Source organism: Marmota flaviventris, chromosome 8 (genome assembly GCF_047511675.1).
Source record: "Marmota flaviventris isolate mMarFla1 chromosome 8, mMarFla1.hap1, whole genome shotgun sequence".
Lineage (NCBI taxonomy): Eukaryota > Metazoa > Chordata > Mammalia > Rodentia > Sciuridae > Marmota > Marmota flaviventris.
This window is the reverse complement of record NC_092505.1, coordinates 134,881,798-134,899,664: the sequence shown is the minus strand read 5'-3', so window position 1 is coordinate 134,899,664 and position 17,867 is coordinate 134,881,798. Positions and strand designations below refer to the sequence as shown.

Below are 17,867 nucleotides of genomic sequence, written 5' to 3'. Positions count from 1 at the left end.
ATGTCTTTCATCTTTGAGTGGATCTACAATGGCTTCAGCAGTGTGCTCCAGTTCCCTAGGACTCTACAAAAAAATCTGGAAAACTTGTATTCTTGGGTTTGGAAAATGCAAGCAAAACTACTCTTCTTCACATGCTCAAAGATGACAAATTGGGCCAACATGTTCCAATACTACATCCAACATCAGAAGAGCTGACATTTGGACTGGGGTTGTAGCTCAGTGGTAGAGTGCTTGCCTAGCATGTGTGAGACACTGGATTTGATCCTCAGCACCATATAAAAATAAATAAATAAAATAAAGGCATTAAAAAGAAGAAGAAGAAGAGCTGACAATTGTTGGAATGACTTTAACAACTTTTGATCTTGGTGGGCATGAGCAAGCTCATCGGGTTTGGAAAAATTATCTTCCAGCAATTAATGGGATTGCCTTTCTGGTGGACTTTGTAGATCATTCTCACCTCATGGAATCCAAAGTTGAGCTTAATGCTTTAATGACTGATGAAACTATTCATTGTGCCAATTCTTATCTTGCAAAATAAAATTAACAGAATAAATGCAATCAGTGAAGAAAAACTTTGCAAGATATTTGAGCTTTATGGACAGACCACAGGAAACGGGAATGTGACTCTAAAGGAACTGAATGCCCACCCCATGGAAGTGTTCATGTGCAGTGTGCACAAGAGGCAAGGTGAGGGTTTTGTCCCCCCTAACCCCGCGCCCACCCACTGGCTTTCCCAGTATGTTGACTAATGTTTGGACAGTGAAAATAAAATTTTACTCCTCAAAAAAAAAAAAAAAAAAAATCCCCCTCCAAGCTGGGTGTAGTGGCATAAACTTGTAATCCAAGTGGCTCAGGAGGCTGAAGCAGGAGGATTTTAAGTTCAAAGCCAGCCTCAGCATCTTAATGAGGCCCTAAGCAACTCAGAGAGACTGGGTCTCTAAATAACATATAAAAAGGGCTGGAGATGTGGCTCAGTGGTTGAGCATCCATGGTTTCCATACCCAGCACCATAAAACAAAACAAAATAAAAAGACATCCTACCTCCACCCCACAACCTCCTCCAGCAACCACCATGCTCCATACCTACCTTCTAGCAATGCTCTCCCAAAGAGCCCCCAATCTAGTCAAGTCCCCACTTCACTCCTCCAATACCACACCTTCAAAATAACCAACAATCTCCATGTTGCTAAATCCATGAGAAACACCCGGTCGCACTTAATGTGATCAGCCACCTTTCTCCCTTTGAGCATCTCTGTTTTTGAAACTCCATAGAGGTTCTCAAACTGTTCTTGTCCCCATCTCCCTGCATTTTCACAGCAAATGTCAGGGCTCTGTGATATATATGTGTGTGTGTATGTATGTATATATATATATATATATATATATATATATATATATATATATATTTTTTTTTTTTTTTTTTTTTTTTTTTTAAGGGCTTGGAATGTAGCTCAGTAGTTAAGTGCCACTGGGTTCAATCCCCAGTACCAAAAAAAAAAAAATTAAATTAAAATAAGATTCATCCCAACTCACTCTCAAAATCCATATCTAGTCCTTCAGAGAATCCTGTTCCAAATAATTCTTTCCTTTCTTCCCTCCCCTCACCCTCTCTCAAGATAGGAGTCTCACTGGTTTCTTCTTGGTCTCAAGTAACCTTTCCTGAGTAGCTGGGATTACAGGCGTATGGGCCACCACAGCCAGGTCTCAAATAATTTCTAAATCTATTGGCCTATTCTCCCTTTTCACTCCTACTTCTGCCTAGGGGTGAGATAAGAAGGTCAGTGACTTAGGGAGATATCCAAGAAGTGTGATACTGTAGACACCCAGGAAAGGATGTGTTTCAAGGGGTTGGCCCAAGAAGGAAATATTACTAAAGGATCAAGTAGAAGTGGCCAAAGGTCAAGTGGCCATTGCAGCAATTTGGCAAGACTTTAGAGGCTTATTGATTTGGAATTTACCTGATGTATGGAATGAGGTAAGGTCAAAATACCCTCCCCCCACAATTTGCAACTAAATTTTGTAACCCATTTCTTGACTAGACTTCCTTTCTCCATTCATCTCTGAGAACCCCTGTGTCTCCCCCCAACGATTCTCAAACTTGTGACCATGTACTGCAAGCTATGCTCTGTCTGGAAGGCCTCATGCACTCACCTTACTCTTCTTGCTCATATTTATGTAACACATTCATCTGTTTATCTCCTAGATTTTTGTTTTTCTTTTATTTTCTATTTTATTTTAATGTAATATAATAAATACAAAAATGTAGCACTTGAACCATTATTAAGTGCATAGTTCAGTGGCGTTAATTCATCTATAGTGTTGCATAATCACCACTATCTATTTCCAGAAGTTTTTCATCATCACAAACAGAAACTCAATACCCATTAAGCAATCACTCACCATTTCCTCCTTCCCTCAGCCGCTGATAACCTCTTTACTACTTCATCTTTTTAACTGCTTATTCTGGGTACCTCATGTAAGTGGAATCATACAATATTTGTCTTTTTTTTTTTTGTACTTGAGTTTGAGGGATTGAAACAGGGGTGCTTTACCACTGAACTACACCCACAGCCCTATTTATCTATTTATTTATTTGTTTGGTTTTGAACCCAGGGGTGCATAACCACTAAGCCATATCCCCAACCCATTTTTGAATTTTACTTAGAGACAGCATCTTACTGAGTTGCTTAAAGCATCACTAATTTGCTGAGGCTGGCCTTGAACTTGCAGTCCTCCTGTCTTGGCCTCTAGAACTGCAGGGATTACAGGTGTGTACCACTGCACCAGCCTTATTTTTTATTTTGAAACAAGATCTCCATACATTGTTTAGGGCCTGGCTAAATGGCCTTTAACTTGCAATCTCTAGAATTACAAACATGAACCACCATAACTGGCTCAATATTTCTTGGTTTATGTCTGGCTTATTTTACTTATCATAGTGGCTTCAAGATTTATTCATATTTTAGCATGTATAAGACTTTCATTCCGGGGCTGGGGATGTGGCTCAAGCAGTGGTGCGCTCGCCTGGCATGCGTGCGGCCCGGGTTCGATCCTCAGCACCACATACAGACAAAGATGTTGTGTCCGCCAAATACTAAAAAGTAAATATTAAAAATAATAATAATAATAATTAAAAAAAAAAGACTTTCATTCCTTTGGGAATTTAAAAAATTTTTATTGTGGTAAAACATATATAACAAAAATTAACCATCATACTAATTTTAAGTGTACAATTCAGTGGCATTTTATTTTAGTCAGTTTTTTCACTGCTGTGACTAAGAGGACCCAACCAGAATAACCGTAGAGAGGAAAAGTTTATTTGAGGGCTCACGATTTCAGAGATCTCAGTCCATAGAAGTCCAACACTATTTCTTAGGCCTCTACAACATTGTTGCAGAGTGTGACAGAGGGAAGCAACTCATATAATAATCAGAAGCAAAGAGAGACTCCACTCACCAGATACAAATATATACCCCAAAGCCATGCTCCAAGTGTCCCAACTCCTCCAGTTACCACTCAGTTAATCCCATCAGGGGATTAATCCACTGATTGGGTTAAGGCTCTCACAACCTTTCTACTCCAAACTTTCTTGCATTGTCTCACATGTAAGCTTTTGGGGGGACACCTCACATCCAAACCATAACACATAAATTACTTTTGCAATGTTGTGAAACCATCACCCCAGACTACTTACAAATTTTTTGTTTCCCCAAACAGAAACTGTGAAACCATTAAGCAATAATTCCTCATTTTCTTTTCTCCACCATCCATGGTAAACTCTACTTTCTGTCTCTACAAATTTCCCTATTCCAGATACCTCAAATAAATGGAATTATACAGTTTTTGTCTTTTTGTGTATGACTAATTTAATTTAGTATGTCTTTAAGTTTCACCCATGTTGTAGTATGTATCAGAAATTCACTACTTTTACGGCTGAATAAAATATTCCATTGTATAACATACCACATTTATCCTGTTGATGGACACTTGGGGGTGTTTATATCTTTGACAATTGTAAATAATGCTGCAATGAACATTGCTTTACAAGTATCTGCTTAATCCCTAATTTCAATTCTTTTTTTTCTAATGATTCTTTTTTTTTTTTAAGTTGTCAATGGACCTTTATTTTATTTATTTATATGGTGCGTGGTAGACAAGCGCTGTACCACTGAGCCACAACCCCAGCCCCCCAATTTCAATTTTTTTGGTATATAACTAGAAATGGAATTGCTAGATCATATGATAATTTTATGTTCAGCTTTTTTATGGGGGGGGGCAGGGTACCAGGAATTGAACTCAGGGCACTCTACCACTGAGCCACATCCCCAGTCCTATTTTGTATTTCATTTAGTGACAGGGTCTCACTGAGTTGCTTAGGGCCTCACAATTGCTGAGGATGGCTTTGAACTCTCGATCCTCTGGTCTCAGCCTCCCAAGCCGCTGTGAATACAGGTGTGCATCACAGCACCAGGCTTGTGTGTTTAGATTTTTGAGAAACTATAAAACTGTATTCCAGGTGGATGCTGATCCATAACAGGGGTGGGAGGCATGGGGAAAATGGAGGAACTTTGATTGCGCAAAGGAGAGGGAGGGGTCGGGCAGGGTGTGGGAGTAGGAAAGATGGTGAAATGAGATGGACATCATTACCCTAGGTACATGTATGACTGTACATACGGTGTGATACTACGTTGTTTACAACCAGCGAAACGAAAAGTTGTACTACAATGTGTACAATGAATCAAAATGCATTCTGCTGTCATATATTCCTAATTGATTTTTTAAAACTGTATTCCATAGTGGCTGCAACATTTTACATTCCTGCCAGCAGTGCACAAAGATTCCAGTTTCTCCACATCCTCATCAATATTTTTTATTTTCTATTTTGTTTTTGCTCTTATTTATTTATTTATGGTACCAGGAATTGTAAAGAGAGGTGCTTAACCACTGAGCCACATCTTCAGCCCCCCCCCCCTTTTTTTTTAATGGTGAGACAGGGTCTCACTAAGTTGTGTAGGGCTTCCTTAAGTTGCTGAGGCTGGCTTTGAATTTGTGATCCTCCTGCCTCAGCCTTGGAGCTAGTGGGATTATAGGCATGTACCACCACACCCAGCAATCTTATTTTATTTTTTGGTACCAGGGAACGAACCCAGAGGTGCTTAAGCACTGAGCCACATCCTCAGCCCTTGTTTTATATTTTATGAGACAGGGTCTTACGAAGTTGCTTAGGGCTTCCTTGAGAAACTGATGTGACTAAACCAGCTTCTACCTCAAGGCCTGTCCTAAGGAAGGGGGCGTGACCCTTGTCCTTGGAAAAACCCACAGAGCACTCAGTAAGCACATACCCACCCTGCTGAGTTGTTTGTAAATAACAGGAGAGATCTGCGGCCCCAGGTGTCCCTGATTCAGTTAGGCTAGATGAGGACCCATAGCAACCCCCTAGCAACCTCCAATCAGCATGAGACAGGGAAAATACCTGGGATGCCAGATGACTCCCCTGTAGTTTATGGTGGTTGATAACATGTTGGGAAACCTTGTAGTTCAGCACAAACACCCCTCGTGGCCTAAACCAATCAGTTCAAAGGAATCCCCCTCTTGTACTAACCAATCACCCCTACCCAACTTGTTCCCACCAGTGAATGTGCTAATCAATGTTAAGAGTTGTTGTTTGACTTTCCCGTGGTATGGAATGATTTGCTGTGTGATCTTGTGATGCATAGAGTATCCCCCCAAAACCTATAAAATCTCACTGGACAAAGGACCAGGACTCACTCCCTGGGACTGCTGCGTTAGAAATGGTTGTGAGTCCAGGCTCGAGCTTGCAATAAAGACTCTTGTGTGATTGCATCGGATTTGGCTCTTGGAGGTGTATTGGGGTCCCAGGAATCTGGCATTACATCCTTGTATTTCTGAGGCTGCACCACAACACCCAGTTCTCTTTTTGTTTTTAATATGATTATGAAGTGATATCTCATGATTGAAGGATATTGGAAAAACAACCCCCCAGGAAGAAAAAGAGGACAATGGGTCCCAGGGAGAGAAGGAAAACAATGGGCTCTGGACTTTCACCATTTCCCAGCAACAATTGGCTCTGAACTTTCACAATTTCTGGTTCTACAACTGTTTTCCCTGACTGCCGAAATGACACATTCTACTATGATTAAGTCTCACTAAAGCCTATAAAACTCAGACCCCGATTGTAACTGTTGCCAAAAGCTTGGACCTTGTCCCCAATGCCAATCCATTAATGAGAACACGGTTTTGAGAAAAAGGAAAAGAAAGTTTATTGCTTTGCTAGCAAAGGAAAAACACAGGGGACTCCTGTCCCAAAGGCTGTGATTCTGCTCATTTACAGGAACAGAGAGCTTTTATAGAGGTGATTCAGAGAAAATGAGATGAGCAAGAAGAGATCAGGAAGGAGAAGACCAGGAAAAAGGAGATTAGGGAAGAGGTTGGGGAAAAAAAGATCAGGGAGAATTTTAGGGAAAAGAAGATCAGGGGGCTGGGGATGTGGCTCAAGCCGTAGCGCTCTCACCTGTCATGTGCGGGGCGCTGGGTTCAATCCTCAGCACCACATAAAAATAAAATAAAGATGTTGTGTCCACTGAAAACTAAAAAATAAATATTAAAAAATTCTCTCTCAGGGCTGGGGATGTGGCTCAAGCAGTAGTGCGCTCGCCTGGCATGTGTGCGGCCAGGGTTTGATCCTCAGCACCACATACAAACAAAGATGTTGTGTCTGCCGAAAACTAAAAAATAAATATTAAAAAAAATTCTCTCTCTCTTTAAAAAAAATTTCCTCTCTCTTTAAAAAAATTAAATTAAATTAAAAAGATGTTGTGTCCACTGAAAACTAAAAAATAAATATTAAAAAATTTTCTCTCTCTCTCTCTGAAGAAGAAGAAGAAGAAGAAGAAGAAGAAGAAGAAGAAGAAGAAGAAGAAGAAGAAGAAAGAAAGAAAGAAAGAAAGAAAAGGAGGAGGAGGAGGAGGAGGAGGAGGAGATCAGGGAGGAAAAGTTTAGGGAAAAGTAGACTGAGAAAAAAGAAAAAAATGTGTAAGTTTCAAAGTCACAAGAGATATAGTCAAAGCATCAAGTGAACCCCTGTTAGTTAACCAGCTGCCATTTTCTCTTTTGAAAATGTGCCTAAAGCATCACTGATCCGTTGAGGTCTGTCTCTTGTTTCTTTTGCTTTCTCTTTCATTTTGCTTTCAATGATAGCTTATTGTTTTCATTCTACCACTGAGCCACATCCCCACCCTCATTGTTTATTTTTGTTGTTGTTGTTCTTTTTAGTTATACATGATGATGCATTTTGACATATCATACGTACATGGAGTATAAATTCCCATTCTTGTTGTTGTACATGATGTGGAGTTACACTGCTCTGTATTTTTATATGAACATAGGAAACTTATGTCCAATTCATTCTACTGTCTTTCCCATTCCCATTCCCCTATCCCTTTCCCCCATTCACCCTTGTCCAATCCTGCGAAGCTCCACAACCTCCCGATTGTGAGTCATCATCTGAATATCAGAGAGAATATTTGATCTTTGGTTTTTTGAGGATTGGCTTATTTCACTTAGCATGGTAGTTTTCAGCTCCATCCATTTACTGGCAAATGCCTTAGTTTCATTCTTCTTTATGGCTGAGTAATATTCCATTGTGTATATGTACCACCTCATTGTTGTTTTAATATGTGTTTCCCTAATGGCCTGTGGTGTTGAGCATCTTCTCATTTGCTTATTGGCCATTTTTATGTCTTCTTTGGAATATCTAATTAAGTCCCTTGCCAATTTTTTTTGTACCAGGGATTGAACCCAGGAGCACTTAACCACTAAGACACATCCCCAGCCAATTTTTCTAATTTATTTAGAGACAGTATTTTGATAAGTTCCTTAGGGCCTCACTAAATTGCTGAGGCTGGCTTTGAACTTGAGATCCTCCTGTCTCAGCCTCCTGAGCCACTGGGATTATAAGCATGGACCACTGGGCCTGGCTCCTTGCCAATTTTTTAATTGTATTATTTATATGTGTGTGTGTGTATTTTTTAAGGTACCAGAGATTCAACTCAGGGGCACTTGAACACTGAGCCACATCCCCAGCACTATTTTATATTTTATTTAAAGACAGGGACTCACTGATTTGCTTAGCACTTCACCATTGCTGTAGTTGGCTTTGAACTCAGGATCCTCCTGCCTCAGCCTCCCAAGCCACCGGGATTACAGGCATACACCACCGTGCCTGGCTTATTGTTTATATTTTTATTGTTGAGTTTTAGAAATCATTTATATATTCTGGATATTCATTATCAGATATATGATTTTCAAATATTTTCTTCATTTTACTGGCTATTTTATTTTGATGAAATTCAATTAATGTATTTTTCTTTTGGTAAAATAAGAAATTACTATCTTCTCAAAGGATTTGGAGGATTTTCACCTACCTTTTCTTCTAAGTATTTTATAGTTTTAATTCTTAAATTTAGGTATTTCATGTATTTTGTATATGATGTAAAGTAAGGGTCCAATTTATTCTCTTGTGGGTGTGGTGCTGGGGATTGGACCCCATGTATTGTGTATGCTAGGCAAACTAGACCACTGAACTATATCCCCCAGCCCTTTTGCAGGTAGATATCCATTTTTCCAGCATCATTTCTTGAAAAGACTGTCTTTTCCTCATAGAACTGGGTCTTATCACCCTATGGAAAACAAACTGAGCCGAATGAGGTGGCACGTGCCTGTAATCCCAGAGGCTCAGGAGGCTGAAGCAGAAAGATCACAAGTACAAAGCCATCCTCAGCAATTTAGTGAAGCCCTAAGCAACTCAGTAAGACCTTCTCTCTAAATAAAATACAAAAAGGGCTGGGGATGTGGCTAAGTGGTTAAGTGCCCCGAGTTCAATCCCTGGTATAAAAAGAAAGAAAGAAAAATAAAATTGACCACATATGTGAGGATTTATTTCTGGACTTTCTGTTCTATTCATTTGGTCTATATCCTTATGCCAGTATGAAATTTGATTTTTTTTTTTTTGTACCAGGGATTGGAACTCAGAGGCACTCAACTACTGAGCCACATCCCCAGCCCTATTTTGTATTTTATTTAGAGACAGGGTCTCACTGAGTTGCTTAGTGCCTCGCTGTGGCTGAAGCTGTCTTTGAACTCGCAATCCTCCTGTCTCAGCCTCCAGAGCCACTGGGATTACAGGCGTGCACCACTGTACCTGGCTCCAAATTTGATTTTCTGTTTGTTTGTTTGTTCTTGTTGTTTTTGAGATGAGGCCTCACTATGTTGCCCAGTCAAACCTTGAACTCCTGGGCTCAAACCATCCTCCTGCCTCAACCTTCCGAGTAAAACTAGGACTACAGGCTCATGCCTCTGTGAGACTCCAAACTATTTTTTTTTAATTATATATTTTAATCAGGTATATATGACAGCAGAATGCATTTTGGTTCACTGTACAAAACTGCAATTTTTCATTTCTCTAGTTGTATATTATGTAGCATCCCATCATATGTGCAGTCATACATGTACCTAGGGTAATAATGTCCATCTCATTCCAACCATCTATTCTGCTTCCATGCCCCCTCCCCTTCCCTTTTTCTCCTTTGCCCAATCAAAGTTTTGCCATTTTCCCCCTGCCCGCCACCCCACAATTGTGGATCAGCATCTGCTTATCAGAGAGAACATCCTTTGTTTTGGGGGGGGATTGGCTTACTTTGCTTGGCATGATATTCTCCAACTCCATTCATTTACCTGCAAATGTCATAATTTCATTCTAATGCTGAGTAATATTCCACTGTGTTTACATATACCACAGTTTCTTTATCCATTCAACTATTGAAGGGCATCTAGGTTAGTTCCTCGGTTTAGCTATTGTGAATTGAGCTGCTATAAACATTGAATTGAGTTGCTATAAATATTGTGTTACTGTAGTATGCTGATTTTAAGTCCTTTGGGTATAGACTGAGGTGTGGGATAGCTGGGTCAAATGGTGGTTCCATTCCAAGTTTTCTAAGGAATCTCCATACTGTTTCCAGGGTGGTTGCACCAATTTGCAGTACCCCCAGCAATGTATGAGTGTGCCTTTTCCTCCACATCCTCACCAACACTTATTGTTGTTTGTATTCTTGATAACTGCCATTCTGACTTGTGTGAGATGAAATCTTAGAGTAGTTTTGATCTGCATTTCTCTAATTACTAGAGATGAACACGTTTTCATATATTTGTTGATCAAATGTATATCTTCTTCTGAGAAGTGTCTTTTCAGCTCCTTAACCCATTTATTAATTGGATTTTTTTTTTTTGGTGTTAAGTTTTTTTGAGTTCTTTGTATATCCTGAAGACTAGTGATCTGACATTTGTGCATGTGGCAAAAATTTGCTCCCAAATGTATTTCTTGCTATTTCTGGTCGACCTAACCAACCTACAAGTCCCAGGAAATGACCATTGAATGTCCAGCACTCCTAAGGTTATCGTATGATCAGGGGCACCCCTCAGCCACAGCTTTCACAGCCACAGCTGATGCCTACTGTCGACAAAGTTTATAGGTGGTCTTTCATTTGGGTCCTCCCAAAACGTAGGCTCTCTCTTCACCTCATTGAAAAGAAGCTTTTTAGCTTGAATCCATCCCATTTATTAATTCTTGATTTTATTTCTTGCGCTTTAGGAGTCTTGTTAAGGAAGTCAGGGCCTAATCCAATGTGATGAAGATTTGGGCCTACTTTTTCCTTTATTAGATACAGGGTCTTTGGTCTAATTCTTAGGTCCTTGATCCACTCTGAATTGAATTTTGTGCATGGTGAGAGATAGGGGTTTAGTTTCATTTTGCTATATATGGATTTCTAATTCTTCCAGCACCATTTGTTGAAGAGGTTATCTTTTCTCCAATATATGTTTTTGGCGCCTTTGTCTAGTATGAGATAATCGTATTTATGTGGATTTGTCTCTGTGTCTTCTATTCTGTACCCTCGGTCTACATGTCTATTTTGGTGCCAATTCCATGCTGTTTTTGTTACTATAGCTTTGTAGTATAGTTTAAGGTCTGGAGTTGTGATGCCTCCTGCTTCTCTTCTTGCTAAGGATTGCTATAAGGTCCTTGCTTAGCATCTTGATGGCCATCTTAAGTGACAGCCACCATTTTATAAGTACCGCGCGCTAACCGATTGCGCCACTGGAGCTCCTACAGCCACCATTTTAAGGAAAAAGTTTCATTTTCCCACCCAAGAAGGCATTTCTGGAAAGGCTCACCACTCCCTCATACTAACCCAACCCCTAAGCACTGCATTGGGACCCATCAGACGCTGATTCTTGAGCCTGCCCCATAAAAGCCCCAGAACCCAAGCCTGTTTTGCTTCTCTCCACTCTATAGAGAGATGGCTTTTATTTGTCAGCTCTGACAAACTCTCGTGTGTATCTCTGCCTAGTCTCTGTCTTTCATTTTTCACTTACCCATCTCTCATTCCTTACTTTCCCTTCTTTTTGGTGCCGAAACCTGGGATCAGGTTCCCTGGTGTGCCCACTCCCCTCTTCAAGGGTCACTGAGCATTCCAGGGCCCCGATCCAAATTCCACCATGGGACCAGGCCTTCCATTCTGCCAAACGCCCTCTCTTCACCCACCACCAGACATTCCAGGTAAGACTCCTGTCTCTGGTCGACCTAACCAATCTACAAGTCCCAGGAAATGACCATTGAATGTCCAGCACTCCTAAGGTTATCGTATGGTCAGGGGCACCCCCCAGCCACAGCTTTCACAGCCACAGCTGATCCCTACTGTCGACAAAGTTTATAGGTGGTCTTTCATTTGGGTCCTGGGTTTTGAGAAAAAAACCACCAAGGGTGATTGGAAGTTGTTCCTGGTGAGACTACCTCTCAGCCTTGGGTTAATTATGCCCCTTCTACGGAGTTCATGCCAGGCGCCCAAGAACCTTTATGGACTCCTGCCCCTGATGCTTACCCAGCAGTGGTGATGACCCCCTGAGCATAACCATCCTCTCAAACTAGGTGATACTAGAGACTGGGGGATGCCCCACCTCTAAACTCACCTCCTACATCTCAGCATGGATGGCTCCTCATCCATTCCTTCCCATAGTCCCCTAGGTTGCCTCCTGGCTAACTTATGGCCTCTCTCACTCACCCTGGAACTAAACCCCCCAAAACTTATCCACTTGTGCAATCAGATCTGGCCTCAATAGCCTTTGGATAAGGACTCTAAATAGCTGCTTTTTAAAAAATATTTATTTATTTTACTTGTACACAGTACCTTTATTTATTTATTTATTTTTATGTGGTGCTGAGGATCGAACCCAGGGCTTCACATGTGCTAGGCAAGCGCTCTACCAAACCACAACCCCAGCCCCTAAATGGCTGCTTTATTAGGGATCTTTTCAACTATTGTGAGCGTCTGGGAAAATGGAAAGAGCTATCACACATTCAGGCTTTCTCCTCTCTAAGCTTTCTCTCTGCAACTCTTACTCTCCTGCACAAGTCCTCTTAGCTCTCACTTCCCTGCTTCCAAAGGAACAGAAGATTCTACCCAGGACTCCTCTTCCTTCAACCCAGCGGATAAGCCCCTGCCATACCATAATTCTCTTTCTGATGAAGCCACCGCAGCAACTGTCCCCTCAGCCCCTCTGCCTTTCTCTCCTGCTGCTACATGCTTACAGTTTGCCGCTTCCCAACCCACATCTCTTGTGTCCTCTTGGTTCATGTGCCTTTCTCTTTGTCAGATCTTTCACAGTTAGAAAAGTGGCATGGGTCACTTCAAGTTCCAACACATATATCAAAGAGTTTCAATATCTGACCCAATCATATGATTTGACCTTCCATGATGTCTATATGATCTTGTCTAACACCCTCCTGCCCAAGGAGTGCAAGTGAGTTTGGGAGCAAGCTAGAAATTATGCAGGTGAGTTTGGGAGCAAGCCAGACTTCCCCTGCCCATCTGATTGGCACTAAAGTGGTCTCTGATTGGAACTCCAATTGGAATTATAATTCATTCGCCTGGAGGAGTAACTAGTAGAAACCAATTAATTACTTGCCTTATGGTAGCACATAAAGCGATCAATTATGAAAAGCTCCAGGAAATCATCCAAGATAAGAATGTAAACCCTTCAGCATTTAGGCTTTATTACAATATACTAATCTGGACCCTGAGACTCCAGATGGGAGACAACTACTAATGACCCAATTTTTCTCCCAGAGTTTTTCTGATATTAAGGCCAAACTAATGCACCTCAAGAGGAGGCCCTTTACTCCCCAAGCTGAGGTTCTAGGAGTATAACAGGAGAGGCAAGAAGGCCCAGAGCAGAAACAGATCCTTACTCAAGCCATCTGTCTGGCCTCAGCCTCTGTCCCTGGTTCCACTGGCCCATAGAGACTGCCCAGACCCTGTTTTAAATGTGGTCAGACGGGGCTTGTACATGTTCCAAGCCTTCCAAGCCTCCAGGCCCTTGTCCTAAATGCCATCAGGAGGGACGCTGGGCCGTTGACTGTCCCTGAGCCCATCTCAGCCCCCATCCATCCATCCCATCCTTTCCAACTCTTAGGACTGGCTGCAGAGGACTGACAAGGCCCAGGTCTCCATAACCCAACCACTACCATCACTCTGTGGGAACCCAGGGTAACTCTGTGTGTTTCAGGTAGGCCTGACTCCTTCCTTCTAGATGCGCAGGGCTACACGTTCAGTCCTCAAGGAGTTCTGGGGGCCTAATAGTCATTTTATAACCTCTATCGTCGGGGTAAAGGGTAAATCTTACTAACCCTTACAAATACCTAGACTTGTTTGCACTTTTGGCTCTCTAATTTTTTTAAACCTTTTTGTTGTTGTTGTAGATGGTCAGAATGCCTTTATTTTATTTGTTTATTTGTATGTGGTGCTAAGGATCAAACCCAGTGCCCAGTACATTCTAGGCAAGTGTTCTACCACTGAGCTACAGCCCCAGCATGGCTCTCTAATTTTTGCCCACTCTTTTTTGGTCATTCCACAGTGCCCTGTTTCCCTCACGGGAAGGGACATCCTCACAAAGTTGTGGGCTATGCTTTCCTTCTCCCCTCGTACTTGCTTCCATCCAGACTTGCCTGCCACTCCCCTGATCCTCACACTTACCCCTTATTCCCTATTCCATTTGCCAGAGCCTTCCCATTACCCTCTTCCAAGGTGGACCCTACTGTCTGGGATGTTTCAAGTCCTTCTATCATCCACACCAAAAGCTCATTCTTATCCATCTCAAAGACCCCCTCCATTTTCTGGCCCAATCACAATACCTGCTCTCCCGACAAAAACTCCTAGGCTTACAGCCTATCATTTAAGACCTCTTGTGAAAGGGATTCCTTAGACCTACACATTCCCCTTATAACACTCTCATCTTGGCAGTAAAAAAAGCTCAATTGTTCCTACCGCTTGGTCCATCAAGCATTCATCAATTCTGTGGTTGTCCCAATCCATTCTGTGGTAACCAATCCTATACCCTTCTCTCCATCATTCCTTCTGGGACCTTTTACTTCTCAATGCTATACCTGAAAGATGCCTTCTTCTCTATTCCCCTCCATTCTGACTCTCAAGACATTTTCACCTTTACATGGACAGACCCTGAGTCATATAACTCCACTCAGCTTATGTGGACAGTTCTCCCTCAAGGGTTCCATGACAGCCCTCATAATCTTCAGACAGGCCTTGGCTAAGAACCTAGCATCCATACATCTCACTCAGTCTCTGGTGCTACAGTATGTTGATGATCTCCTTCTCTGAAGTCCCTCCTTTGAGGTCAGTTATCAGGACACCTGTAAGCTTCTTAACTTCCTTTCTGTTCATAACTGTAAGGGTTTCTCCATCCAAGGTACAGCTCTCTTTGGCAATGGTAACATACTAGGGCTCCCCCTGACCCCTACACACAAAGCCATTACAGTTACTAGAAAGGGCCTTATCACTAATATACAAACACCCTCTACTAAAGAAGAAATTCTCTACTTTTTAGGTATGGCAGGATTCCTCAGAGCTTGGAATCCTAACTACTCTATATTGGCTAAGCCTCTATATGATGCAGCCCAGGGCCTACTCTCTGAACCTCTATTCCACTCTGTTACAAAGCCCTTCACCATGTTCCAGCAGGCCCTCCTCCAGGCCCCTCATTCTCCCTGATCTCACATGCCCATTTCACCTTTTTGTGGCTGAAAAGCAGGGATTTTCTCTAGGGTCTTCAGACACTTGCTGGGGCCAACCTTTCCCCCTGTGGCTTATCTATGGAAGGGTCTTGAGCCTACTGTTCAGGAATGGGCCTCTTGCCTACCAACGTTGGCCTCAGCCTCTCTACTCATCAACGAGTCAAAGAAACTTACCTTTGGGGCCCTACTTCCCATCCTGGCACCCCATCACCTAAAGGAACTCCTCACCTACAAGGGCTTACATTCCATACCCGATGTCGCCTTTTGTCTTCTACCAGGTTTCCCTGGTGGAAGATTCAGTCTTACTTTCCACACATGCTCACCTTTAAACCCTGCTACTCTCCTCCCCACTCCTCAGGACTCTTCCACCTTTTCTCTTCTTACCCTTTCATGCACTGAAACTCTGGAGGAGTTTCTTCTACATCCCTCCCATATCCAGGAAGGCCCCTTGCTCCAGGCAACATACACATGGTTCACAGATGGCTCCTCCTTCCTTCAGGAGGGAGTTCATCAGGCAGGGTATGCTATAGTCTCTCTAACTCAGTTGTGGTTGAACTTGTTGCCCTCATCAGAGCCTTCACTTTGGCAAAGGGAGCCTCCATCAATGTCTACAGTGACTCCAAATATGCTTTTCACATACTTCTCTCCCACTTTGCTATTTGGAAGGAGCACAGATTCCTTACCACCAAGGGAATTTCAATTACTGATGCCCCCTTTATCTCTAATCTCTTTCAGATCTCAAAGCTTCCCACTGCCATTGGAATCTCACATTGTAAATTCCATCAGACAGACACCTCCTTTGTGACACTCAGCAACAACAAGGCAGACTCTGAGGCGAGGGCCACCACCCTCTAGGACCACCTGTGGTCCTCAGTCTTACTAGTCCCCCCCACACAGACTCTTCCCCACTTGACACTCAACAGGTGCTTACCTTCCTTCACAACCTCTTTTAGCCTAACATCACATCTTTAAAACAATTTCTCACTTCCCTCCTTAAACTCTCTCCAGAGGACTTACAATGTCTCTCTACCCTCTCTGCTTCCTGTGAAATCTGCAGGGGCGGGGGGGGGGGGGGGGGGGGGGGGGGGACACGGACACACAATCCCACCTCCAATCTCTGCCCACCTGCCTTCCCTTTACACCAGGCAAGAGGACATCTACCTTGCTCTGATTGGCAGTTGGATTTCACCCATATGCCCCCAAGTCAAGCAGTACAAATTTTTCTTGGTACTTGTCGACACCATCTTGGGATGGGTTGAGGTTTTTCCTGCCACAAGAAAATGTGCCTCTGTGGTAGCCAACATCCTCATTGAACATATTCTTCCCTGATTCAGCCTCCCTTCCTTGCTCCAGTCTGATAATGGTCCTGAATTTACTTCCCATGTTTCATGGTCCGTAGCTAAGGTACTCAACATCTCCTGGCATTTTTTTTTTTTATGTAAAGCAATCACACATGTCCCCTTTTTTTAAAATATTTTATTTTTTAGTTTTTTGGCGAGCACAACATCTTTGTTTGTATGTGGTGCTGAGGATCGAACCCAGGCCGCAACCATGCCAGGTGAGCGCGCTACCGCTTGAGCCACATCCCCAGCCCCCTCCTGGCATTTTCATATCCCCTATCATCCCCAGTCCTCTGGCAAGGTGGAATTGAAGCCAGACTTAAAGATAGGTAGTTAATGTAGTTAGGTAAATATTGAGTAAGGTGAAGATGAATAAGATGAAGGCCATTATTGAGAATGGAATCCAGGAAATCAGAGCAGCACTTGGGGGAATTGAAATGTTAACATCCCCAAGGCCCAGAGCTCATCCCAAGGAAATGTTAATGAATCAGCTCCCAGAAAGCCCTTCCTGCCGAGATTACTTCTTCTGCCCACCTGTTCCCCCATCCTTTGGGCCTTCCCACCTACATTCCATCACTGCAAGGTAACAGAACAGAGGACAGGTATATGACAGGAATGTGGGAAAGCTGAAAGTAGACTTTAGCTCTATATAAGAGGGAAGAAGACCTTCCCCTTCCAGGGACTCCACCTCTTGGGTCCCCTTCTTTCTCCAGGGAGAAGTCTTTTCTGCTGTCCTTTAATAAAGGCTTCTACTTTCCACTCTAAACTTGCGTGCTTCTCTGGTGTTATACTTCAGCATTGGGGAAGCAAGGACAGCAGTAACAGAATGTACCAACTGGACCTTGAAAAACATTCTCACTAAACTATCCTTTGGTTTTTGTTTTTTTTTTTTTTTTAATATTTATTTATTTATTTTTAGTTTTCGGCAGACACAATATCTTTGTTTGTATGTGGTGCTGAGGATCAAACCCGGGCCGCACGCATGCCAGGCGAGCGTGCTACTGCTTGAGCCACATCCCCAGCCCCACTAAACTATCCTTTGAATTACATTTAGATTGGACTAAACTCCTTCCCTTGGCTCTTCTTAGGTTACAAGCCCTCCCAATCAATATCTCCCCTTTTGAGCTTCTATACAGACTATCTTATCTCCCTACTCAGCTCACCACCCTCTCTGATTCTCCAGTTCCCCTTGCCCCTCATCTTTTCTGGCATACATAATGCTATTCTGGCAAAGCCTAGTTCTGCCTCTTCCACTCTTCCCACTCTGTGACCTGGTACTTTTTAACTCCCGCCCGCAACAAGCCCCCCTCCTCCTCTCAACTCTCAGCAAAATGAACTGGACCCTATCAGGTCATTCCTACCACTCC

At 42.6% G+C, this 17,867-nt stretch overlaps 1 pseudogene; it reads left to right on the top strand.

The window, feature by feature from the left end:
- On the top strand, positions 1-749 carry LOC114091205 (small COPII coat GTPase SAR1A pseudogene; annotated as a pseudogene).
- Positions 750-17,867: the final 17,118 nt, after the last annotated feature.